Raw genomic sequence first — 26,887 nt, forward strand, 5'->3', positions numbered from 1 at the left:
AAGGAGCCCACTGAAAACACCCTAAATTTGGTGTTTAATTCAATTTATTAGCATAAGTTTCTTCATCTAAAGAGTTTAAAATAGACTTGTTATCATATATTTACATGTTAATTATTATTCCAAGTGAATTCTGATTTTATTCTAATTTCATGTTTATTTAAGAATTTTATGGAACTTATTTAAGCTTGGAATAACTCTGCTTAAATGGAAATGCAGGTTTAAAAAATAATTTTAATGTCAATTGACGTTGGATGAATTACTGAACATTCTAGATTTTTCTAGAATTTTATTGAATTTGTGTGGAATTGTTTTGAGGAAGAAATGAATTTTTAAGTAGAAAAGGATATAATCATAAGCAATTTGGGAGTTTAAAGTAATTTCTAAAGTGAGAGGGACTCTTTTAAATTGTGGTTACAAATTGCGCTTAAAAAGCTTCAGACTGCAAGTTGAATAAAAATAATTGCGGGTCTTGTCGAATTAATCTCAATTTTTCTATGGTTTTTCTTAGGGAAATATGGAGGAGAGAGAAACATATGGTGATAATCTCAAACTTAGGGTGTTAATTCATCGTTGGTAATTGAGATTATTCAATAAAAGTTATATTTAATGGTGCTTACTTAAGAATATTTAGTTAGTGATGAGTATGGACCGTGTCCCCATGGAACACTGATTAAGGAATTAAGTTCTTATTATAGCGATGATCCATGGGAAAAGAGATGAAAAGGAAAGTAGAGTATGTGAGCAAGGGATCTCGAGTAAAAGGATATAAGTTATATGCTCATTTATTTAGTAAAGAAAAGAGTGTTTAACATGAATTAGGCGAAGCGGCATGGGCATGAGTTAGGTAATCTGGAGGACACGATGGTGGACGAGTGTGTGAAGGATGGTAGTGAAATAAAGTAAAATGGACAGGATAGGGAGACGAGGTACGAGGATACAAGAAAGTAAAATGTAAGTGAAAGAATACGATAAAGCCTAATTACGCTAACTATGATATCGGGAAAATAAACAACGAAGGCGAAGACGCCACCTTAGATCCTTACGTTTCCAGGATCAGGGCAATTTATGAGGGCTAGTAAGCTCACCCTCTTCTCCAATGCTTCTGCCCACACACCCAGGACACCAAGAACACACTTGATGGATCTCAAAACTCACTATCTTTCAATCATCCCACACAGGTAGAAAGCAAGTTCAAGATGAATTTTACAGTGATCCAGGCCTCTATTTATACATCACGAGATATGGATGAAAGGAGGAGAAGAAGATTTGCAGGGCTGAACATTTCAGCTCAATCTGAGTTGTAGATCAAACGTTATGGCTGTTTGAAGCAGGGCTGAACATTTCAGCCAATCCTAGGCCTTGATTCTTTCTTTCTCCTCCCCAGCTTCCTCATCGTGCGCTTCCGTTAAGAAGTCAAAGCGCTTGAAATTCTGTGCATTTTGTATTCCGTGAATGCGCTTTTTGGAGTCCAATGTACCTAAAATGATAAACAGAAAGAGTGAAATAATAAATAAAAAAGAAAGAAAGACTCTTTCTAGGATGACCTGGCGGCACGTCAGTGCGCGCCGCAAAACCCTCTTTCTCATTTCTTTCTTTCTTTTGTTTAAAATAAGTGGACACGAGCGCACCACATCGCTCGTGCCATTTCAAAGAAAAAAAGAAATAAAAAGTATGTTTTGTCCCTTTGTGCCTTGGTCCATGTCATCTAATGCAAAAATGTGGTCCCAAAAAACCTGTCAGTCATAAGTGCAATCATCGGTTCGCAAATTGCAGCAATGATTGGCTGGGTAATGATTGGCTGATGCCTATCGTTAACTTAGCTAATGAGTGGCTGGCCCCAATCTTTCTGCAAGGACTAGGATTTGTCGCCTCTGAAAGTTCTAGAAAAATCATATTCTGTCTCAAAATTATATTCTTTGAAAATCGCTCGTAAGAAAATTTCCACGAAAGACACAAAATGTAGAAAAGTCAGGAATTCATTCTAAAAATAGATGAAATCATTTTTTAGCTTGATTACACGCAAATATGAGTGATCCAATGCAAATAGACATCTAAATATAATCATATTAGCATACTTAATATGAAAGTTATTAGAGGGGCCTATCTCCTATTATTGTTTGGTGGCGTCAGTTTTTTAGTGGGCCCACGCGATAAAATCTCGATGGTTCAAAAAGAATCCGGCGACTTAAATGCAATCGGTAGAGGCATCTTTTGAGGCGCTAAGTGCACCGCCCGTGGTCTGCATACAAAGATGCACGCACATGAGATGACGTTGCAACACCAGATAGGTTGCCTCCGGTAAAAGCGCACAGGTAAGTGCAAATTGATACGTATTTTATTTATTTTTTATTTCCTCGGGGCACACGGCGCAGCGAGACAGAACCGGCCAAAATGCAGTTAAAATTTTCCAGCCCATCAGGAAGCGACACAACATTGCGTGTAATTCAAAATTTAATTAAAAAATGATATATTGATCCAATGGCTAAGATAGGTCAATATTTATTTATTAATTGCTCTTAATCCTGGAGTAGTTTTGAGTTCACAATTTATGGGTTTGCTCATATTGGCCTCTTCTCTCTATCTCTATGTTTGGATCATTCAGATCAAGGCTAGATCGAGCGAAAGAATCATTACTTGTTGGGAGTAAAACGGCAGTGTTTACCATTTAACCTAAATACAAAGATAGAAATTCAAATGGATGAGGTCATTATGGAAGGGGCTGTTTCACATGTGCAAGACAGATAAGAGAACCAGCCCAGATCAACTATATTTGCTTCTTTGTATTTATTTTTAAATTTTTCGTGTAATTTAGATTATTTTCTAATGAATCTCTTGATTGGTGTTCTTAATATTAGCATGATACTGAAATCGCTTGGCTTGAGCTGCATGCACAAGTCCTTACACTGAAGTACCAAATAGGATTGATTGTTGAATTGAACTAACTATTCCACTTGCACATTTAAAAACAAAGAAATCATCAAAGAAAAAAGAATTTGACTCCTGGGAAAGATTAGGTAAGTTAATGAGAAGTGGCAAGTTAGTTTGGATAACCAGTTCCCCAAAACAAATTGACATTGAATTGACATTGAAGTGACTACTTTGATCCCTTTTATTGGATCTAAGAAGTCAATTTAGAGATCCTTACCTCTTCTATTCTTCCGTCTCCTCTACCCTCCTTTCCAAATTCTTCGCCTAATTATAGTGATTTGATCTTCATTGAAGATTAAATTAGCCCTAATTAGGGTCAAATTATTCATTTTAGATCACTAATTGAATTACCCTACTAGCTTCCCTTGACGATACCTACTCTTACCTTTATACGTTAAGTTAGGGTTTTATAAATTGTATTGCATAAGCTGAAATCAACAACGATAAGGGTTTAGAATTGGATAATTCACCCCTTATTTTTGTCTTCTCACCCAATCGCTGGCACACTAAGCGCATAGAGAGGCCCGCACACTAGGGACGCATAGAGGCCAACAACAGGCACACAAAGGTCTTGTTGAGAAGTTTGCGTGGGCATGCGAGAGATGATGGATAGGCTGGTGGGAAGAATGTTCCTGGTTGCAACAGGGGACGGTCTCGCTTAAATTTCTACAGGTTAAGTACCAGGTGCTTTGAAACAAGAGCGCATTTCTCTTTCCGTCTCTACCCTCTTTTCACTCTATCTCTTTCTCTCACCGATACCCTCTTATCTCTACTGATCATTTGCTCACTCTCCTCTAGACCAACACCGACATTTTGTCTCAACCCTGTCGTTTTCTCTCTTACATCAGACTCCTCCTGTCGTGACTATTTTGTCCACCATGTGTTTCAATCTATCTCTATCTCTCCGTATCAATATCACGTTCTCTGGCAAGTGACAAACAGATATCTTTTGCTCTCTCTACCTTCCCTGATCTTTCCTTGTCTATCTCGCCTCGACCCACGTATCTATCTCTTTATCTTCCTCTTCCTCTCACTGTTTCTCTCTCTCTCCCTCTCTCTAACTATCAACCTATCCATCTATATTTCTTTCTCTTTCTCTCTCTCTATTTATCTATTTCTGTATCGATCTATATGTCTCTCTCTCTCCATCCTCCGGTATCTATTTGTCGTGACTATTAATCCTTCTATATCTCTTTCTATCTTTCCTCGTCGAATTTTCTTTCCTAGATTATAGCTTATCCATTTATCTACAACACCGCTGCTCCATATCGTTTCCTAGGAGCTACTTCCTGACTATTGGTATTCTCTGAATTTGGAATCTGATCATTTATTGAGAAAAATCAAAGGTCTCGACCTATTTCTCTAAAAGTAAATGGTTTTGATAATACCATCGAACTGGAAGTTATCAACTCTGTCTAATGCAATGCACCAAGTCTAGCTGCATGATCCGGATCTTCAACCGTCACTTTCTCTCGGACTACGTCTCTTTTTTTGTCACGAAGGAGAGACTCACTTTGGATATCTATACAGATAGAGTAACATGCGAGCTGGAATATTTGCTCCTGATTTGGACATGGAGATTAGTTTTGTGGATTAAAGAAAGGGGATAGAGAGAGAGAGAGGAAAAGAAGGAGATAGAAGGGAGAGAAAGGTAGGGGAGGGAGATAGAGGGGGAGAGGGGAAGAGAGAGAGAGAGGAAAAGGAGACAGAAGGGAGAGAGATAGAAGGGGGAGAGGGGAGAGAGAGGGGAAGAGAGGTAGAGAGGGGGGCAGAGGAGAGAGGGAGAGATGGTGAGAGGGAGTGAGGAGAGAGAGAGAAAACCGCTTCAACGCTGGTCTCCGGCGGCGGTCCACATCGGCAACAAGCCAGCCCATGTTCCTGGTGGGCCCAACCAAGAAAGACAATCTTATGATCTCCCAACTAGAGAAAACCGCTAAAGTATTTGCATAGGACCCACCGCCCAGGCTCCCTTCTCCCTTTATAAAACCAACCGACCTCCCCTCCACAGCCCATCATCAACTTCTCTCTTCAGCTCTTTATCTCTCTACAGCTCTTTATCTCTCTACAGCTCTTCTTCTGTCTACAGCTCTTCTTCTCTCTTACAGCTCTACATCTCGCTCTCTAACTCAGGAAAGAAGAAGGCAGAAACAAGCCAGGTTTTCTCTCTACACATCCAGCCATGGCACCAGCGGCGGGCTTCGTACTCGGCGTTCTCCTCTTCGCGACGGTTCTCCGGCCGAGCGCCGCCCAGGGCGGCTGGCAGAACGCCCACGCCACCTTCTACGGCGGCGGCGACGCCTCCGGCACAATGGGTACGTATTTCCCTCCTTGGAGAGATAGATAACGAGATGCGCATGAGAAGAGAGATGGACAGATCGCCAGTTTCTGTGAGGGATCGATCCTTTCTCTCTCTCAGCTTCTGGCTGCCAGAGACAGATAGGCAAGTAAATAAAGAGGTGATAAAAGAATGGGTAGCTAGATAGAGAGACATCGGTACCCAATAAACATAACGAGGAGTGACTGAGTGGCAGAGAGGAAGAGAGATAGATGGACGGAGAGAAAAAACAAAGAGAAGAGATGAATCTCCCGCATCGCTTCTCTAGAAAATCGCGACCCAAAAAGAGTTCTCGAGTTTTAGAGTTCTAGAAAAGTAAATAAATGTAGAGAACTGTAACGAGAGATAGCGAGCTGTACAGAGTTGTAAAAAGAGATAGAGGGAGAGCAATGGAGGGACGTAGAGAAATATAAAGGGAGAGAGTACTAGAGACTGATATATGTAGAGAGTTGTAGAGGGAGAGATAGGTGCAGAGATTTGTAAAGAGAGAGTGAGGGGTGTAAAGACAGAGATAGACACAGAGGAAGAAAACTGAACTAAAAATTGGATAATGATGCAGGTGGGGCATGCGGATACGGAAACCTATACAGCCAGGGTTATGGGACGAACACGGCGGCGCTAAGCACGGCGCTGTTCAACAACGGGCTGAGCTGCGGATCCTGCTACACGATCAAGTGCGCCGGCGACCCAAAATGGTGCTTACCCGGAACCATCACCGTCACGGCCACCAACTTCTGCCCGCCCAACCCTTCCATCCCCAGCGACAACGGCGGCTGGTGCAACCCCCCGCGCGAGCACTTCGACTTAGCCCAGCCCGCCTTCCTCAAAATCGCCCAGTACCGCGCCGGCATCGTCCCCGTCGCCTACCAGCGCGTCCCCTGCGTGAAGTCCGGCGGAATCCGCTTCACCGTCAACGGCCACAGCTTCTTCAACCTCGTTCTCGTCACCAACGTCGGAGGCGCTGGCGACGTCGTCGCCGTTGCCTTGAAGACTCCCACCTCCGACTGGCAGGCCCTCTCTCGCAACTGGGGCCAGAACTGGCAAAGCAACGCCAACCTCGGTAGCCAGAGCCTCTCCTTCAAGGTCACCACCAGCGACGGAAGGACGGTCGTCAGCTACGACGTCGCCCCTCGCGGCTGGTCCTTTGGCCAGACCTTCGAGGGCAACCAGTTCTAGCTGGTTCGGGCTGCGGCGCCACGTCTGGAGCCCGCCTGCATACACTTTAAACTGTTTTACCGATTTGTATTATTCATGGAATGGTGCTCGGCTGGCCCTGCTGCCATTGGCAGGGCCCAAGCTGAAGGGGTGATCTTTAGTGGTAGAAGAAAGTGAAAGAAAAGAAATTGCGTCAGCAGAAAACATCGTATCTATTGAATAAACAAATGTCCTTCCAAATTTAAATGCCCTTCTATCGACAATTCAAAGTATGCAGAAGACCAAGGAAACCTAGTGGAAAACATATAATTAGACATAGAATGGGAAAACCTCAAAACCTAAACGGCCTACTCTCATGTAATTTACGTGTTTAATATCACTCAAATAAAAATAAATCATGGTTGTGAAGGGTTTAAATAATCTATTACACCCCTAGGACGAAGTGTAATTTTGTTTTTGTATTTGATGGCATTTTATTAATTTTTTCTGACATTAATTTTATAATTTTAAATGCTAAAAACAGAAATTACCTGCTCCGCGATCACTGGGGCGACTGCGCGGTGGCGTTGGTAGAGTGGCGGCAGAGCAGAGACGCCCGGTGGTGAAGCGACGTTGGAGCATCAACACAACGGTGGCAGAGCGGTGGTGGGATTATATATTCTTTTAATCAATGAATATAATTTTATTGTTTTTTCGGTTTTTATATGGCGGGTTCGACCTTGTTCGATCCAGTTTCGACCAGTTCAAACTGGTTGACCTCTTTGGACTTACCAAAAATCAAGTAAGTGCTCACTGTTGATACCTCCGTTCGTGGGTGCAGCTGTGGCGAGCGCGTGACCGGCGGGCAAGTGTGCTTCGAAGACGCTGCGTTGCCGCAGTGCACACCAATGGACAAGGACAGCGAAGATAGAAATAATTTGAGTTTGAAAGGTTCAAAAGTGAAAATTTTAATGAAAAGTTTCTTGGGACGAAGTGGAGAGAGCAGCAGAGTCTAGAGAGCAATAGAGATGGATTTAGAGAGAGAACGAAACGGTTTTAGGAGAGAAAAGGTCCAAATGAGGAGATAGAGAGATAAAATGAAGAAGAGGGTAGAAGGAGTTTGAGATGGAATTTGAAAGTGCAAATGAAGGAGATTTTTCTATGAAATTGGGGAGGATGAACTTGGCCTATGGATGAAGTCTAGGTACAGAAAGGGTGGATTCTAGAGAGAGAAAGTATGGAAAATGAGTGTTTAGAGTGAGAAAGTGTTGTTTTAAAGGGACGATGGATAGATAATCATGGGAAAATGTAGACCTAAGTTCTTAAAAACCTCAGTGGAAGTTTACTGAGCCCTCAATGCTTCCTCTCAAGTCTGAGTCCTTAGATTTTTCCAGGATAAGGCATTTCTCAATGCATTCAATAGATGTGGCTAAGAGAAAACTTCAATAACCTTACATTAAGCATGTAGAACAACCTGGATTCTGAAATATGCCTTATCTTGCTAGCCAGCCACTTGCTAGAGCACCTCCAGAACGAGGGGAAATGAAGGAGAAAACAGCATATTTATACATTGGAACAAATACTAAAATACCACTTTGGGCATGTTCTATGCTCTTTTCTTGCCCTTTGCCTCTTTTTATCCATTGATTTAGAGCTTCCAGTAATCTTTAGCTTCTTTCTTTGTAAGTCTTTGAAGCCCAATGGGCATGCCAGGTTGTGGCCCGTTCTCAGACATCTCTTTTGTAGGCCCACAGCACCTTTTGCACCTTTCTTGCCCCTATTGAGAATTACTCAACTCTCAAAAATTTCCAACTCTTTAAGAATTACCATCTTCTCATTCATACAAATTCTGCACATGTGAAACTATAGAATACGATCAGCAATACAATTTATTGACTTCAAAGAAGTCAAGGAGTTTAGTAAAAATAACCATAATGTGCAAAAATTAGAATTTACAGCTATTGCACAAATATTTAGTTCATTCAAGTGATAAATGATAAGTTAATAATACCAAAAATCCTAAACGTATGGAAATATACACGGTTTATCATGTTATTAGCATGCAAGAGCGGTGACATCTCGATATAATTTTTAAATATCTTATGCAGCGCACATATATTATATAGTTATAATCCTTTCAAATAACCCTTGTGAGACTAATGCGTAATCCTTTTTTTCCTAGAACATGTGGTGCGATCTGGACATTCCGTCTAGATCGTATGGTGAGAAAGGCCACCCGCTATTTCTCCCTCATCCAATTACTTTTTCTGTGCAATATGGCTGCCTAAGGACGCTTTGAGTCAGATTGTACAGCAGAGGATCACCCGCCCAACATTTTCACCCTACTCATTTTTGATTGCCCATATGGCTCAATTTGGGCAGTTCTGTCCATATTGAATTGCTGAGAGAATATTGACATATGATATATGTGCATAGTGAGATCCATAGGCACATGTCCATCCTCCCAGTAGCTTTGGAGTATGGAGTTTGGCGGGCTGTTATCCCCTCTAAAACTTGTCATTGATTTCTTAAAGAGATCATATCTGTGCTTGCCAAACCTTTTCGGTGTAATAATTAGACCTTAATCACCTTTGCTCTCTCTATATTTCTACCTACGACTTGTCCTCAATTTACTCGTAATTATCAGATCTTAGACTTGTTGCAAAGCTAGTCCAGTTTCTTCCTAAATACATGATTCATATATCTCAGCCAACCTCATTTATTCATCTAATTTTCTGAATTACCTCAGAATGTTTGACATTGTTATGCCCATTCCTTGTGGATTCGAACTCCACACGCCACTACACTTTGTTTTAAGCATAAGTTCAGAGCGTTCTACTTGATTTTACTCACGTGTAATTTTGTGTTTTCAATTAACATAAAAGACGCTTGCCACTACACTTTATGCTATTTAAACTGTGCTTCTAGCTTTGTTTTTAAGTTTTTCAGCCCTTGAGTCAGAGCGTTTGGTGTGCTTGTGGGGTGCTTCTGATTGATGGTCCGACAACAATAATAGACACATGTGATAAAGTGATTTTTAGTACTAAAAATATACACATTTTAGAATTACTTTATTATTTTTATATCTATTTTTCTATAAATTTCTTCCATATATTTGTTCTTAAAATCTTCAACATGACCATTTGTTCTCCCTAAAATCCTAAATAGTGCTTTAAGACTAGAGTTTATCTCATGTCTAAAAATGTTTTGGAATTATTAGTCCAGTAAACTTTAAGTGAAAAACAAGAAGAACAAAAAAGTATTCTAGTGGCTAGTTGAATTAAGAAACACGCCAGTAGTCCAGCGAGTCACCAGCCAGCGAGTTCATGACACTGACTTTAGCCAAGAGCCATGAGCACGGCCACACAAGGAGCCCACTGAAAACACCCTAAATTTGGTGTTTAATTCAATTTATTAGCATAAGTTTCTTCATCTAAAGAGTTTAAAATAGACTTGTTATCATATATTTACATGTTAATTATTATTCCAAGTGAATTCTGATTTTATTCTAATTTCATGTTTATTTAAGAATTTTATGGAACTTATTTAAGCTTGGAATAACTCTGCTTAAATGGAAATGCAGGTTTAAAAAATAATTTTAATGTCAATTGACGTTGGATGAATTACTGAACATTCTAGATTTTTCTAGAATTTTATTGAATTTGTGTGGAATTGTTTTGAGGAAGAAATGAATTTTTAAGTAGAAAAGGATATAATCATAAGCAATTTGGGAGTTTAAAGTAATTTCTAAAGTGAGAGGGACTCTTTTAAATTGTGGTTACAAATTGCGCTTAAAAAGCTCGCACTACAAGTTGAATAAAAATAATTGCGGGGTCTTGTCGAATTAATCTCAATTTTTCTATGGTTTTTCTTAGGGAAATATGGAGGAGAGAGAAACATATGGTGATAATCTCAAACTTAGGGGTGTTAATTCATCGTTGGTAATTGAGATTATTCAATAAAAGTTATATTTAATGGTGCTTACTTAAGAATATTTAGTTAGTGATGAGTATGGACCGTGTCCCCATGGAACACTGATTAAGGAATTAAGTTCTTATTATAGCGATGATCCATGGGAAAAGAGATGAAAAGGAAAGTAGAGTATGTGAGCAAGGGATCTCGAGTAAAAGGATATAAGTTATATGCTCATTTATTTAGTAAAGAAAAGAGTAAGCGAACATGAATTATGCGAAGCGGCATGGGCATGAGTTAGGTAATCTGGAGGACACGATGGTGGACGAGTGTGTGAAGGATGGTAGTGAAATAAAGTAAAATGGACAGGATAGGGAGACGAGGTACGAGGATACAAGAAAGTAAAATGTAAGTGAAAAGAATACGATAAAGCCTAATTACGCTAACTATGATATCGGGAAAATAAACAACGTAAGGCGAAGACGCTTACCTTAGATCCTTACGTTTTTCCAGGATCAGGGCAATTTATGAGGGCTAGTAAGCTCACCCTCTTCTCCAATGCTTCTGCCCACACACCCAGGACACCAAGAACACACTTGATGGATCTCAAAACTCACTATCTTTCAATCAGCCCACACAGGTAGAAAGCAAGTTCAAGATGAATTTTACAGTGATCCAGGCCTCTATTTATACATCACGAGATATGGATGAAAGGAGGAGAAGAAGACGGCAGGGCTGAACATTTCAGCTCAATCTGAGTTGTAGATCAAACGTTATGGCTGTTTGAAGCAGGGCTGAACATTTCAGCCAATCCTAGGCCTTGATTCTTTCTTTCTCCTCCCCAGCTTCCTCATCGTGCACTTCCGTTAAGAAGTCAAAGCGCTTGAAATTCTGTGCATTTTGTATTCCGTGAATGCGCTTTTTGGAGTCCAATGTACCTAAAAATGATAAACAGAAAGAGTGAAATAATAAATAAAAAAAGAAAGAAAGACTCTTTCTCGAGGATGACCTGGCGGCACGTCAGTGCGCCATAAAACCTCTCTTTCTCATTTTTCTTTCTTTTGTTTAAATAAGTGGACACGAGCGCACTACATCGCCGTGCCATTTCAAAGAAAAAAAGAAATAAAAAGTATGTTTTGTCCCTTTGTGCCTTGGTCCACATGTCATTTAATGCAAAAAATGTGTGGTCCAAAAAAAACCTGTCAGTCATAAGTGCAATCATCGGTTCGCAAATTGCGAAGCAATGATTGGCTGGGTAATGATTGGCTGATGCCTATCGTTAACTTAGCTAATGAGTGGCTGGCCCCAATCTTCTGCAAGGACTAGGATTTGTCGCCTTCTGAAAGTTCTAGAAAAAATCATATTCTGTCTCAAAAATTATATTCTTTGAAAATCGCTCAGAAGAAAATTTCCACGAAAGACACAAAATGTAGAAAAGTCAGAATTCATTCTAAAAATAGATGAAATCATTTTTTAGCTTGATTACACGCAAATATGAGTGATCCAATGCAAATAGACATCTAAATATAATCATATTAGCATACTTAATATGAAAGTTATTAGAGGGGCCTATCTCCTATTATTGTTTGGTGGCGTCAGTTTTTTAGTGGGCCCACGCGATAAAATCTCGATGGTTCAAAAAGAATCCGCGACTTAAATGCAATCGGTAGAGGCATCTTTTGAGGCGCTAAGTGCACCGCCTGTGGTCTGCATACAAAGATGCACGCACATGAGATGACGCGTTGCAACACCAGATAGGTTGCCTCGCAAAGCGCACAGGTAAGTGCAAATTGATACGTATTTTATTTATTTTTTATTTCCTCGGGGCACACGGCGCAGCGAGACAGAACCGGCCAAAATGCAGTTAAAATTTTCCAGCCCATCAGGAAGCGACACAACATTGCGTGTAATTCAAAATTTAATTAAAAAATGATATATTGATCCAATGGCTAAGATAGGTCAATATTTATTTATTAATTGCTCTTAATCCTGGAGTAGTTTTGAGTTCACAATTTATGGGTTTGCTCATATTGGCCTCTTCTCTCTATCTCTATGTTTGGATCATTCAGATCAAGGCTAGATCGAGCGAAAGAATCATTACTTGTTGGGAGTAAACGGCAGTGTTTACCATTTAACCTAAATACAAAGATAGAAATTCAAATGGATGAGGTCATTATGGAAGGGGCTGTTTCACATGTGCAAGACAGATAAGAGAACCAGCCCAGATCAACTATATTTGCTTCTTTGTATTTATTTTTAAATTTTTTCGTAATTTAGATTATTTTCTAATGAATCTCTTGATTGGTGTTCTTAATATTAGCATGATACTCAAATCGCTTGGCTTGAGCTGCATGCACAAGTCCTTACACTGAAGTACCAAATAGGATTGATTGTTGAATTGAACTAACTATTCCACTTGCACATTTAAAAACAAAGAAATCATCAAAGAAAAAAAGAATTTGACTCCTGGGAAAGATTAGGTAAGTTAATGAGAAGTGGCAAGTTAGTTTGGATAACCAGTTCCCCAAAACAAATTGACATTGAATTGACATTGAAGTGACTACTTTGATCCCTTTTATTGGATCTAAGAAGTCAATTTAGAGATCCTTACCTCTTCTATTCTTCCCGTCTCCTCTACCCTCCTTTCCAAATTCTTCGCCTAATTATAGTGATTTGATCTTCATTGAAGATTAAATTAGCCCTAATTAGGTCAAATTATTCATTTTAGATCACTAATTGAATTACCCTACTAGCTTCCCTTGACGATACCTACTCTTACCTTTATACGTCTTAAGTTAGGGTTTTATAAATTGTATTGCATAAGCTGAAATCAACAACGATAAGGGTTTAGAATTTGGATAATTCACCCTTATTTTTGTCTTCTCACCCAATCGCTGGCACACTAAGCGCATAGAGAGGCCCGCACACTAGGGACGCATAGAGGCCCAACAACAGGCACACAAAGGTCTTGTTGAGAAGTTTGCGTGGGCATGCGAGAGATGATGGATAGGCTGGTGGGAAGAATGTTCCTGGTTGCAACAGGGACGGTCTCGCTTAAATTTCTACAGGTTAAGTACCAGGTGCTTTGAAACAAGAGCGCATTTCTCTTTCCGTCTCTACCCTCTTTTCACTCTATCTCTTTCTCTCACCGATACCCTCTTATCTCTACTGATCATTTGCTCACTCTCCTCTAGACCAACACCGACATTTTGTCTCAACCCTGTCGTTTTCTCTCTTACATCAGACTCCTCCTGTCGTGACTATTTTGTCCACCATGTGTTTCAATCTATCTCTATCTCTCCGTATCAATATCACGTTCTCTGGCAAGTGACAAACAGATATCTTTTGCTCTCTCTACCTTCCCTGATCTTTCCTTGTCTATCTCGCCTCGACCCACGTATCTCTCTTTATCTTCCTCTTCCTCTCACTGTTTCTCTCTCTCTCTCTAACTATCAACCTATCCATCTATATTTCTTTCTCTTCTCTCTCTATTTATCTATTTCTGTATCGATCTATATGTCTCTCTCTCTCCATCCTCCGGTATCTATTTGTCGACTATTAATCCTTCTATATCTCTTTCTATCTTTCCTCGTCGAATTTTCTTTCCTAGATTATAGCTTATCCATTTATCTACAACACCGCTGCTCCATATCGTTTCCTAGGAGCTACTTCCTGACTATTGGTATTCTCTGAATTTGGAATCTGATCATTTATTGGAGAAATATCAAAGGTCTCGACCTATTTCTCTAAAAGTAAATGGTTTTGATAATACCATCGAACTGGAAGTTATCAACTCTCTCTACCTTCCCTGATCTTTCCTTGTCTATCTCGCCTCGACCCACGTATCTATCTCTTTATCTTCCTCTTCCTCTCACTGTTTCTCTCTCTCTCCCTCTCTCTAACTATCAACCTATCCATCTATATTTCTTTCTCTTTCTCTCTATTTATCTATTTCTGTATCGATCTATATGTCTCTCTCTCTCCATCCTCCGGTATCTATTTGTCGTGACTATTAATCCTTCTATATCTCTTTCTATCTTTCCTCGTCGAATTTTCTTTCCTAGATTATAGCTTATCCATTTATCTACAACACCGCTGCTCCATATCGTTTCCTAGGAGCTACTTCCTGACTATTGGTATTCTCTGAATTTGGAATCTGATCATTTATTGGAGAAATATCAAAGGTCTCGACCTATTTCTCTAAAAGTAAATGGTTTTGATAATACCATCGAACTGGAAGTTATCAACTCTCTCTACCTTCCCTGATCTTTCCTTGTCTATCTCGCCTCGACCCACGTATCTATCTCTTTATCTTCCTCTTCCTCTCACTGTTTCTCTCTCTCTCCCTCTCTAACTATCAACCTATCCATCTATATTTCTTTCTCTCTCTCTATTTATCTATTTCTGTATCGATCTATATGTCTCTCTCTCTCCATCCTCCGGTATCTATTTGTCGTGACTATTAATCCTTCTATATCTCTTTCTATCTTCCTCGTCGAATTTTCTTTCCTAGATTATAGCTTATCCATTTATCTACAACACCGCTGCTCCATATCGTTTCCTAGGAGCTTCCTGACTATTGGTATTCTCTGAATTTGGAATCTGATCATTTATTGAGAAATATCAAAGGTCTCGACCTATTTCTCTAAAAGTAAATGGTTTTGATAATACCATCGAACTGGAAGTTATCAACTCTCTCTACCTTCCCTGATCTTTCCTTGTCTATCTCGCCTCGACCCACGTATCTATCTCTTTATCTTCCTCTTCCTCTCACTGTTTCTCTCTCTCCTCTCTCTAACTATCAACCTATCCATCTATATTTCTTTCTCTTTCTCTCTCTCTATTTATCTATTTCTGTATCGATCTATATGTCTCTCTCTCTCCATCCTCCGGTATCTATTTGTCGTGACTATTAATCCTTCTATATCTCTTTCTATCTTTCCTCGTCGAATTTTCTTTCCTAGATTATAGCTTATCCATTTATCTACAACACCGCTGCTCCATATCGTTTCCTAGAGCTACTTCCTGACTATTGGTATTCTCTGAATTTGGAATCTGATCATTTATTGGAGAAATATCAAAGGTCTCGACCTATTTCTCTAAAGTAAATGGTTTTGATAATACCATCGAACTGGAAGTTATCAACTCTCTACCTTCCTGATCTTTCCTTGTCTATCTCGCCTCGACCCACGTATCTATCTCTTTATCTTCCTCTTCCTCTCACTGTTTCTCTCTCTCTCCCTCTCTCTAACTATCAACCTATCCATCTATATTTCTTTCTCTTCTCTCTCTCTATTTATCTATTTCTGTATCGATATATATGTCTCTCTCTCTCCATCCTCCGGTATCTATTTGTCGTGACTATTAATCCTTCTATATCTCTTTCTATCTTTCCTCGTCGAATTTTCTTTCCTAGATTATAGCTTATCCATTTATCTACAACACCGCTGCTCCATATCGTTTCCTAGGAGCTACTTCCTGACTATTGGTATTCTCTGAATTTGGGATCTGATCATTTATTGGAGAAATATCAAAGGTCTCGACCTATTTCTCTAAAAGTAAATGGTTTTGATAATACCATCGAACTGGAAGTTATCAACTCTCTACCTTCCTGATCTTTCCTTGTCTATCTCGCCTCGACCCACGTATCTATCTCTTTATCTTCCTCTTCCTCTCACTGTTCTCTCTCTCTCCTCTCTCTAACTATCAACCTATCCATCTATATTTCTTTCTCTTTCTCTCTCTATTTATCTATTTCTGTATCGATCTATATGTCTCTCTCTCTCCATCCTCCGGTATCTATTTGTCGTGACTATTAATCCTTCTATATCTCTTTCTATCTTTCCTCGTCGAATTTTCTTTCCTAGATTATAGCTTATCCATTTATCTACAACACCGCTGCTCAATATCGTTTCCTAGAGCTACTTCCTGACTATTGGTATTCTCTGAATTTGGAATCTGATCATTTATTGGAGAAATATCAAAGGTCTCGACCTATTTCTCTAAAAGTAAATGGTTTTGATAATACCATCGAACTGGAAGTTATCAACTCTCTCTACCTTCCCTGATCTTTCCTTGTCTATCTCGCCTCGACCCACGTATCTATCTCTTTATCTTCCTCTTCCTCTCACTGTTTCTCTCTCTCCTCTCTCTAACTATCAACCTATCCATCTATATTTCTTTCTCTTTCTCTCTCTATTTATCTATTTCTGTATCGATCTATATGTCTCTCTCTCTCCATCCTCCGGTATCTATTTGTCGTGACTATTAATCCTTCTATATCTCTTTCTATCTTTCCTCGTCGAATTTTCTTTCCTAGATTATAGCTTATCCATTTATCTACAACACCGCTGCTCCATATCGTTTCCTAGGAGCTACTTCCTGACTATTGGTATTCTCTGAATTTGGAATCTGATCATTTATTGGAGAAATATCAAAGGTCTCGACCTATTTCTCTAAAAGTAAATGGTTTTGATAATACCATCGAACTGGAAGTTATCAACTCTCTCTACCTTCCTGATCTTTCCTTGTCTATCTCGCCTCGACCCACGTATCTATCTCTTTATCTTCATCTTCATCTCACTGTCTCTCTCTCTCCCTCTCTCTAACTGTCAACCTCTCTATCTATATTTCTTTCTCTTTCTCTCTCTATTTAATTATTTCTGTATCTATCAATATGTCTCTCTCTCCATCCTCCGTTTTCTTTTTGTCGTGACTATTTAGCCATCTATATCTCTCTCTATCTTTCCTCGTCGAATTTTCTTTCCTAGATTATAGCTTATCCATTTATCTACAACACCGCTACTCCATATCGTTTCCTAGGAGCTACTTCCTGACTATGGGTATTCTCTGAATTTGGAATCTGATCATTTATTGGAGAAATATCAAAGGTCTCGACCTATTTCTCTAAAGTAAATGGTTTTGATAATACCATCGAACTGGAAGTTATCAACTCTCTCTACCTTCCCTGATCTTTCCTTGTCTATCTCGCCTCGACCCACGTATCTATCTCTTTATCTTCCTCTTCCTCTCACTGTTTCTCTCTCCTCTCTCTAACTATCAACCTATCCATCTATATTTCTTTCTCTTTCTCTCTCTCTATTTATCTATTTCTGTATCGATCTATATGTCTCTCTCTCTCCATCCTCCGGTATCTATTTGTCGTGACTATTAATCCTTCTATATCTCTTTCTATCTTTCCTCGTCGAATTTTCTTTCCTAGATTATAGCTTATCCATTTATCTACAACACCGCTGCTCCATATCGTTTCAGGAGCTACTTCCTGACTATTGGTATTCTCTGAATTTGGAATCTGATCATTTATTGGAGAAATATCAAAGGTCTCGACCTATTTCTAAAAGTAAATGGTTTTGATAATACCATCGAACTGGAAGTTATCAACTCTCTCTACCTTCCCTGATCTTTCCTTGTCTATCTCGCCTCGACCCACGTATCTATCTCTTTATCTTCCTCTTCCTCTCACTGTTTCTCTCTCTCTCCCTCTCTCTAACTATCAACCTATCCATCTATATTTCTTTCTCTTTCTCTCTCTATTTATCTATTTCTGTATCGATCTATATGTCTCTCTCTCTCCATCCTCCGGTATCTATTTGTCGTGACTATTAATCCTTCTATATCTCTTTCTATCTTTCCTCGTCGAATTTTCTTTCCTAGATTATAGCTTATCCATTTATCTACAACACCGCTGCTCCATATCGTTTCCTAGGAGCTACTTCCTGACTATTGGTATTCTCTGAATTTGGAATCTGATCATTTATTGGAGAAATATCAAAGGTCTCGACCTATTTCTCTAAAAGTAAATGGTTTTGATAATACCATCGAACTGGAAGTTATCAACTCTCTCTACCTTCCCTGATCTTTCCTTGTCTATCTCGCCTCGACCCACGTATCTATCTCTTTATCTTCCTCTTCCTCTCACTGTTTCTCTCTCTCTCCCTCTCTAACTGTCAACCTATCTATCTATATTTCTTTCTCTTTCTCTCTCTATTTAATTATTTCTGTATCTATCAATATGTCTCTCTCTCCATCCTCCGGTATCTATTTGTCGTGACTATTAATCCTTCTATATCTCTTTCTATCTTTCCTCGTCGAATTTTCTTTCCTAGATTATAGCTTATCCATTTATCTACAACACCGCTGCTCCATATCGTTTCCTAGGAGCTACTTCCTGACTATTGGTATTCTCTGAATTTGGAATCTGATCATTTATTGGAGAAATATCAAAGGTCTCGACCTATTTCTCTAAAAGTAAATGGTTTTGATAATACCATCGAACTGGAAGTTATCAACTCTGTCTAATGCAATGCACCAAGTCTAGCCGTACGATCCGGATCTTCAACCGTCACTTTCTCTCTCGGACTACGTCTCTTTTTTGTCACGAAGGAGAGACTCACTTTGGATATCTATACAGATAGAGTAACATGCGAGCTGGAATATTTGCTCCCTGATTTGGACATGGAGATTAGTTTTGTGGATTAAAGAAAGGGGATAGAGAGAGAGAGGAAAAGAAGGAGATAGAAGGGAGAGAAAGGTAGGGGGAGGGAGATAGAGGGGGGGAGAGGGGAAGAGAGAGAGAGAGGGAAAGGAGACAGAAGGAGAGAGATAGAAGGGGAGAGAGGGGAGAGAGGGGAAGAGAAGGAGAGAGAGGGGGCAGAGGAGAGAGGGAGAGATGGTGAGAGGGAGTGAGGAGAGAGAGAGAAAACCGCTTCAACGCTGGCTCCGGCGGCGGTCCACATCAGCAACAAGCCAGCCCATGTTCCTGGTGGGCCCAACCAAGAAAGACAATCTTATGATCTCCCAACTAGAGAAAACCGCTAAAGTATTTGCATAGGACCCACCGCCCAGGCTCCCTTCTCCCTTTATAAAACCAACCGACCTCCCCTCCACAGCCCATCATCAACTTCTCTCTTCAGCTCTTTATCTCTCTACAGCTCTTTATCTCTCTACAGCTCTTCTTCTCTCTACAGCTCTTCTTCTCTCTTACAGCTCTACATCTCGCTCTCTAACTCAGGAAAGAAGAAGGCAGAAACAAGCCAGGTTTTCTCTCTACACATCCAGCCATGGCACCAGCGGCGGGCTTCGTACTCGGCGTTCTCCTCTTCGCGACGGTTCTCCGGTCGAGCGCCGCCCAGGGCGGCTGGCAGAACGCCCACGCCACCTTCTACGGCGGCGGCGACGCCTCCGGCACAATGGGTACGTATTTCCCTCCTTGGAGAGATAGATAACGAGATGCGCATGAGAAGAGAGATGGACAGATCGCCAGTTTCTGTGAGGGATCGATCCTTTTCTCTCTCTCAGCTTCGGTTGCCAGAGACAGATAGGCAAGTAAATAAAGAGATGATAAAAAATTGGGTAGCTAGATGGAGAGACATCGGTACCCAATAAACATAACGAGGGAGTGACTGAGTGGCAGAGAGGAAGAGAGATAGATGGACGGAGAGAAAAAACAAAGAGAAGAGATGAATCTCCGCATCGCTTCTCTAGAAAATCGCGACCCAAAAAGAGTTCTCGAGTTTTAGAGTTCTAGAAAAGTAAATAAATGTAGAGAACTGTAACGAGAGATAGCGAGCTGTACAGAGTTGTAAAAGAGATAGAGGAGAGCAATGGAGGGACGTAGAGAAATATAAAGGAGAGAGTACTAGAGACTGATATATGTAGAGAGTTGTAGAGGAGAGATAGGTGCAGAGATTTGTAAAGAGAGAGTGAGGGTGTAAAGACAGAGATAGACACAGAGGAAGAAAACTGAACTAAAAATTGGATAATGATGCAGGTGGGGCATGCGGATACGGAAACCTATACAGCCAGGGTTATGGGACGAACACGGCGGCGCTAAGCACGGCGCTGTTCAACAACGGGCTGAGCTGCGGATCCTGCTACACGATCAAGTGCGCCGGCGACCCAAAATGGTGCTTACCGGAACCATCACCGTCACGGCCACCAACTTCTGCCCGCCCAACCCTTCCATCCCCAGCGACAACGGCGGCTGGTGCAACCCCCCGCGCGAGCACTTCGACTTAGCCCAGCCCGCCTTCCTCAAAATCGCCCAGTACCGCGCCGGCATCGTCCCCGTCGCCTACCAGCGCGTCCCCTGCGTGAAGTCCGGCGGAATCCGCTTCACCGTCAACGGCCACAGCTTCTTCAACCTCGTTCTCGTCACCAACGTCGGAGGCGCTGGCGACGTCGTCGCCGTTGCCTTGAAGACTCCCACCTCCGACTGGCAGGCCCTCTCTCGCAACTGGGGCCAGAACTGGCAAAGCAACGCCAACCTCGGTAGCCAGAGCCTCTCCTTCAAGGTCACCACCAGCGACGGAAGGACGGTCGTCAGCTACGACGTCGCCCCTCGCGGCTGGTCCTTTGGCCAGACCTTCGAGGGCAACCAGTTCTAGCCGGTTCGGGCTGCGGCGCCACGTCTGGAGCCCGCCTGCATACACTTTTAAACTGTTTTACCGATTTGTATTATTCATGGAATGGGTGCCTCGGCTGGCCCTGCTGCCATTGGCAGGGCCCAAGCTGAAGGGGTGATCTTTAGTGGTAGAAGAAAGTGAAAGAAAAGAAATTGCGTCAGCAGAAAACATCGTATCTATTGAATAAACAAATGTCCTTCCAAATTTAAATGCCCTTCTATCGACAATTCAAAGTATGCAGAAGACCAAGGAAACCTAGTGGAAAACATATAATTAGACATAGAATGGGAAAAACCTCAAAACCTAAACGGCCTACTCTCATGTAATTTACGTGTTTAATATCACTCAAATAAAAATAAATCATGGTTGTGAAGGGTTTAAATAATCTATTACACCCCTAGGACGAAGTGTAATTTTGTTTTTGTATTTGATGGCATTTTATTAATTTTTTCTGACATTAATTTTATAATTTTAAATGCTAAAAACAGAAATTACCTGCTCCGCGATCACTGGGGCGACTGGCGGTGGCGTTGGTAGAGTGGCGGCAGAGCAGAGACGCGGCGGTGGTGAAGCGACGTTGGAGCATCAACACAACGGTGGCAGAGCGGTGGTGGGATTATATATTCTTTTAATCAATGAATATAATTTTATTGTTTTTTTTTCGGTTTTTATATGGCGGTTCGACCTTGTTCGATCCAGTTTCGACCAGTTCAAACTGGTTGACCTCTTTGGACTTACCAAAAATCAAGTAAGTGCTCACTGTTGATACCTCCGTGCCCGGTGGGTGCAGCTGTGGCAGCGCGTGACCGGCGGGCAAGTGTGCTCGCTGAAGACGCGTGCTGCCGTGCAGTGCACACCAATGGACTAGGACAGCGAAGATAGAAATAATTTGAGTTTGAAAGGTTCAAAAGTGAAAATTTTAATGAAAAGTTTCTAGGGACGAAGTGGAGAGAGCAGCAGAGTCTAGAGAGCAATAGAGATGGATTTAGAGAGAGAGAACGGTTTTAGGGAGAGAAAAGGTCCAAATGAGGAGATAGAGAGATAAAATGAAGAAGAGGGTAGAAGGAGTTTGAGATGGAATTTGAAAGTGCAAATGAAGGAGATTTTTCTATGAAATTGGGGAGGATGAACTTGGCCTATGGATGAAGTCTAGGTACAGAAAGGGTGGATTCTAGAGAGAGAAAGTATGGAAAATGAGTGTTTAGAGTGAGAAAGTGTTGTTTTAAAGGGATGGATAGATAATCATGGGAAAATGTAGACCTAAGTTCTTAAAAACCTCAGTGGAAGTTTACTGAGCCCTCAATGCTTCCTCTCAAGTCTGAGTCCTTAGATTTTTCCAGGATAAGGCATTTCTCAATGCATTCAATAGATGTGGCTAAGAGAAAACTTCAATAACCTTACATTAAGCATGTAGAACAACCTGGATTCTGAAATATGCCTTATCTTGCTAGCCAGCCACTTGCTAGAGCACCTCCAGAACGAGGGGAAATGAAGGAGAAAACAGCATATTTATACATTGGAACAAATACTAAAATACCACTTTGGGCATGTTCTATGCTCTTTTCTTGCCCTTTGCCTCTTTTTATCCATTGATTTAGAGCTTCCCGTAGTAATCTTTAGCTTCTTTCTTTGTAAGTCTTTTGAAGCCCAATGGGCATGCCAGGTTGTGGCCCGTTTCCTCAGACCTCTCTTTTGTAGGCCCACAGCACCTTTTGCACCTTTCTTGCCCCTATTGAGAATCACTCAACTCTCAAAAAATTTCCAACTCTTTAAGAATTACCATCTTCTCATTCATACAAATTCTGCACATGTGAAACTATAGAATACGCATCAGCAATACAATTTATTGACTTCAAAGAAGTCAAGGAGTTTAGTAAAAAATAACCATAATGTGCAAAAATTAGAATTTACAGCTATTGCACAAATATTTAGTTCATTCAAGTGATAAAATGATAAGTTAATAATACCAAAAATCCTAAACGTATGGAAATATACACGGGTTTATCATGTTATTAGCATGCAAGAGCGGTGACATCTCGATATAATTTTTTAAATATCTTATGCAGCGCACATATATTATATAGTTATAATCCTTTCAAATAACCCTTGTGAGACTAATGCGTAATCCTTTTTTTCCTAGAACATGTGGTGCGATCTGGACATTCCGTCTAGATCGTATGGTGAGAAAGGCCACCCGCTATTTCTCCCTCATCCAATTACTTTTTCTGTGCAATATGGCTGCCTAAGGACGCTTTGAGTCAGATTGTACAGCAGAGGATCACCCGCCCAACATTTTCACCCTACTCATTTTTGATTGCCCATATGGCTCAATTTGGGCAGTTCTGTCCATATTGAATTGCTGAGAGAATATTGACATATGATATATGTGCATAGTGAGATCCATAGGCACATGTCCATCCTCCCAGTAGCTTTGGAGTATGGAGTTTGGCGGGCTGTTATCCCCTCTAAAACTTGTCATTGATTTCTTAAAGAGATCATATCTGTGCTTGCCAAACCTTTTTGGTGTAATAATTAGACCTTAATCACCTTTGCTCTCTCTATATTTCTACCTACGACTTGTCCTCAATTTACTCGTAATTATCAGATCTTAGACTTGTTGCAAAGCTAGTCCAGTTTCTTCCTAAATACATGATTCATATATCTCAGCCAACCTCATTTATTCATCTAATTTTCTGAATTACCTCAGAATGTTTGACATTGTTATGCCCCATTCCTTGTGGATTCGAACTCCACACGCCACTACACTTTGTTTTTAAGCATAAGTTCAGAGCGTTCTACTTGATTTTACTCACGTGTAATTTTGTGTTTTCAATTAACATAAAAGACGCTTGCCACTACACTTTATGCTATTTAAACTGTGCTTCTAGCTTTGTTTTTAAGTTTTTCAGCCCTTGAGTCAGAGCGTTTGGTGTGCTTGTGGGGTGCTTCTGATTGATGGTCCGACAACAATAATAGACACATGTGATAAAGTGATTTTTAGTACTAAAATATACACATTTTAGAATTACTTTATTATTTTTATATCTATTTTTCTATAAATTTCCTTCCATATATTTGTTCTTAAAATCTTCAACATGACCATTTGTTCTCCTAAAATCCTAAATAGTGCTTTAAGACTAGAGTTTATCTCATGTCGAAAAATGTTTGGAATTATTAGTCCAGTAAACTTTAAGTGAAAAACAAGAAGAACAAAAAAAAAGTATTCTAGTGGCTAGTTGAATTAAGAAACACGCCAGTAGTCCAGCGAGTCACCAGCCAGCGAGTTCATGACACTGACTTTAGCCAGTAGCCATCGAGCACGGCCACACAAGGAGCCCACTGAAAACACCCTAAATTTGGTGTTTAATTCAATTTATTAGCATAAGTTTCTTCATCTAAAGAGTTTAAAATAGACTTGTTATCATATATTTACATGTTAATTATTATTCCAAGTGAATTCTGATTTTATTCTAATTTCATGTTTATTTAAGAATTTTATGGAACTTATTTAACCTTGGAATAACTCTGCTTGAATGGAGATGCAGGTTTAAAAAATAATTTTAATGTCAATTGACGTTGGATGGATTACTGAACATTATAGATTTTTCTAGATTTTTGTTGAATTTGTGGAATTGTTTCGAGGAAGAAATGAATTTTTAAGTAGAAAAGGATATAATCATAAGCAATTTGGGAGTTTAAAGTAATTTCTAAAGTGAGAGGGACTCTTTTTAAATTGTGGTTACAAATTCGCGCTTAAAAAGCTCAGACTACAAGTTGAATAAAAATAATTGCGGGTCTTGTCGAATTAATCTCAATTTTTCTATGGTTTTCTTAGGGAAATATGGAGAGAGAGAAACATATGGTGATAATCTCAAACTTAGGGGTGTTAATTCATCGTTGGTAATTGAGATTATTCAATAAAAGTTATATTTAATGGTGCTTACTTAAGAATATTTAGTTAGTGATGAGTATGGACCGTGTCCCCATGGAACACTGATTAAGGAATTAAGTTCTTATTATAGCGATGATCCATGGAAAAGAGATGAAAAGGAAAGTAGAGTATGTGAGCAAGGGATCTAGTAAAAGGATATAAGTTATATGCTCATTTATTTAGTAAAGAAAAGAGTAAGCTTAACATGAATTATGCGAAGCGGCATGGGCATGAGTTAGGTAATCTGGAGGACACGATGGTGGACGAGTGTGTGAAGGATGGTAGTGAAATAAAGTAAAATGGACAGGATAGGGAGACGAGGTACGAGGATACAAGAAAGTAAAATGTAAGTGAAAAGAATACGATAAAGCCTAATTACGCTAACTATGATATCGGGAAAATAAACAACGTAAGGCGAAGACGCTTACCTTAGATCCTTACGTTTTTCCAGGATCAGGGCAATTTATGAGGGCTAGTAAGCTCACCCTCTTCTCCAATGCTTCTGCCCACACACCCAGGACACCAAGAACACACTTGATGGATCTCAAAACTCACTATCTTTCAATCAGCCCACACAGGTAGAAAGCAAGTTCAAGATGAATTTTACAGTGATCCAGGCCTCTATTTATACATCACGAGATATGGATGAAAGGAGGAGAAGAAGACGAAGCAGGGCTGAACATTTCAGCTCAATCTGAGTTGTAGATCAAACGTTATGGCTGTTTGAAGCAGGGCTGAACATTTCAGCCAATCCTAGGCCTTGATTCTTTCTTTCTCCTCCCCAGCTTCCTCATCGTGCACTTCCGTTAAGAAGTCAAAGCGCTTGAAATTCTGTGCATTTTGTATTCCGTGAATGCGCTTTTTGGAGTCCAATGTACCTAAAAATGATAAACAGAAAGAGTGAAATAATAAATAAAAAAAGAAAGAAAGACTCTTTCTCGAGGATGACCTGGCGGCACGTCGATGCGCGCAAAACCCTCTTTCTCATTTTTTCTTTCTTTTGTTTTAAAATAAGTGGACACGAAGCGCACTACATCGCTCGTGCCATTTCAAAGAAAAAAAGAAATAAAAGTATGTTTTGTCCTTTGTGCCTTGGTCCACATGTCATCTAATACAAAAATGTGTGGTCCCAAAAAAACCTGTCAGTCATAAGTGCAATCATCGGTTCGCAAATTGCGAAGCAATGATTGGCTGGGTAATGATTGGCTGATGCCTATCGTTAACTTAGCTAATGAGTGGCTGGCCCCAATCTTCTGCAAGGACTAGGATTTGTCGCCTTCTGAAAGTTCTAGAAAAAATCATATTCTGTCTCAAAAATTATATTCTTTGAAAATCGCTCGTAAGAAAATTTCCACGAAAGACACAAAAATGTAGAAAAGTCAGGAATTCATTCTAAAAATAGATGAAATCATTTTTTAGCTTGATTACACGCAAATATGAGTGATCCAATGCAAATAGACATCTAAATATAATCATATTAGCATACTTAATATGAAAGTTATTAGAGGGGCCTATCTCCTATTATTGTTTGGTGGCGTCAGTTTTTTAGTGGGCCCACGCGATAAAATCTCGATGGTTCAAAAAGAATCCGGCGACTTAAATGCAATCGGTAGAGGCATCTTTTGAGGCGCTAAGTGCACCGCCCGTGGTCTGCATACAAAGATGCACGCACATGAGATGACGTTGCAACACCAGATAGGTTGCCTCCGGTAAAAGCGCACAGGTAAGTGCAAATTGATACGTATTTTATTTATTTTTATTTCCTCGGGCACACTGGCGCAGCGAGACAGAACTGCCAAAATGCAGTTAAAATTTTCCAGCCCATCAGGAAGCGACACAACATTGCGTGTAATTCAAAATTTAATTAAAAAATGATATATTGATCCAATGGCTAAGATAGGTCAATATTTATTTATTAATTGCTCTTAATCCTGGAGTAGTTTTGAGTTCACAATTTATGGGTTTGCTCATATTGGCCTCTTCTCTCTATCTCTATGTTTGGATCATTCAGATCAAGGCTAGATCGAATGTAAAGAATCATTACTTGTTGGGAGTAAACGGCAGTGTTTACCATTTAACCTAAATACAAAGATAGAAATTCAAATGGATGAGGTCATTATGGAAGGGGCTGTTTCACATGTGCAAGACAGATAAGAGAACCAGCCCAGATCAACTATATTTGCTTCTTTGTATTTATTTTTAAATTTTTTCGTAATTTAGATT

General features: G+C 40.0%; 2 pseudogenes; both read left to right on the top strand.

Moving 5' to 3' along the window:
- Positions 1 to 5,107: 5,107 nt before the first annotated feature.
- LOC144706555 (expansin-A10 pseudogene) lies at positions 5,108 to 6,439 on the top strand (annotated as a pseudogene).
- A 12,950-nt stretch (positions 6,440 to 19,389) lies between these two features.
- Positions 19,390 to 20,742, top strand: LOC144706557 (expansin-A10 pseudogene; annotated as a pseudogene).
- The last annotated feature ends 6,145 nt before the right edge of the window (positions 20,743 to 26,887 follow it).

This window comes from Wolffia australiana, chromosome 8 (assembly GCF_029677425.1).
Source record: "Wolffia australiana isolate 7733 chromosome 8, ASM2967742v1".
In the NCBI taxonomy this organism is placed as follows: domain Eukaryota; kingdom Viridiplantae; phylum Streptophyta; class Magnoliopsida; order Alismatales; family Araceae; genus Wolffia; species Wolffia australiana.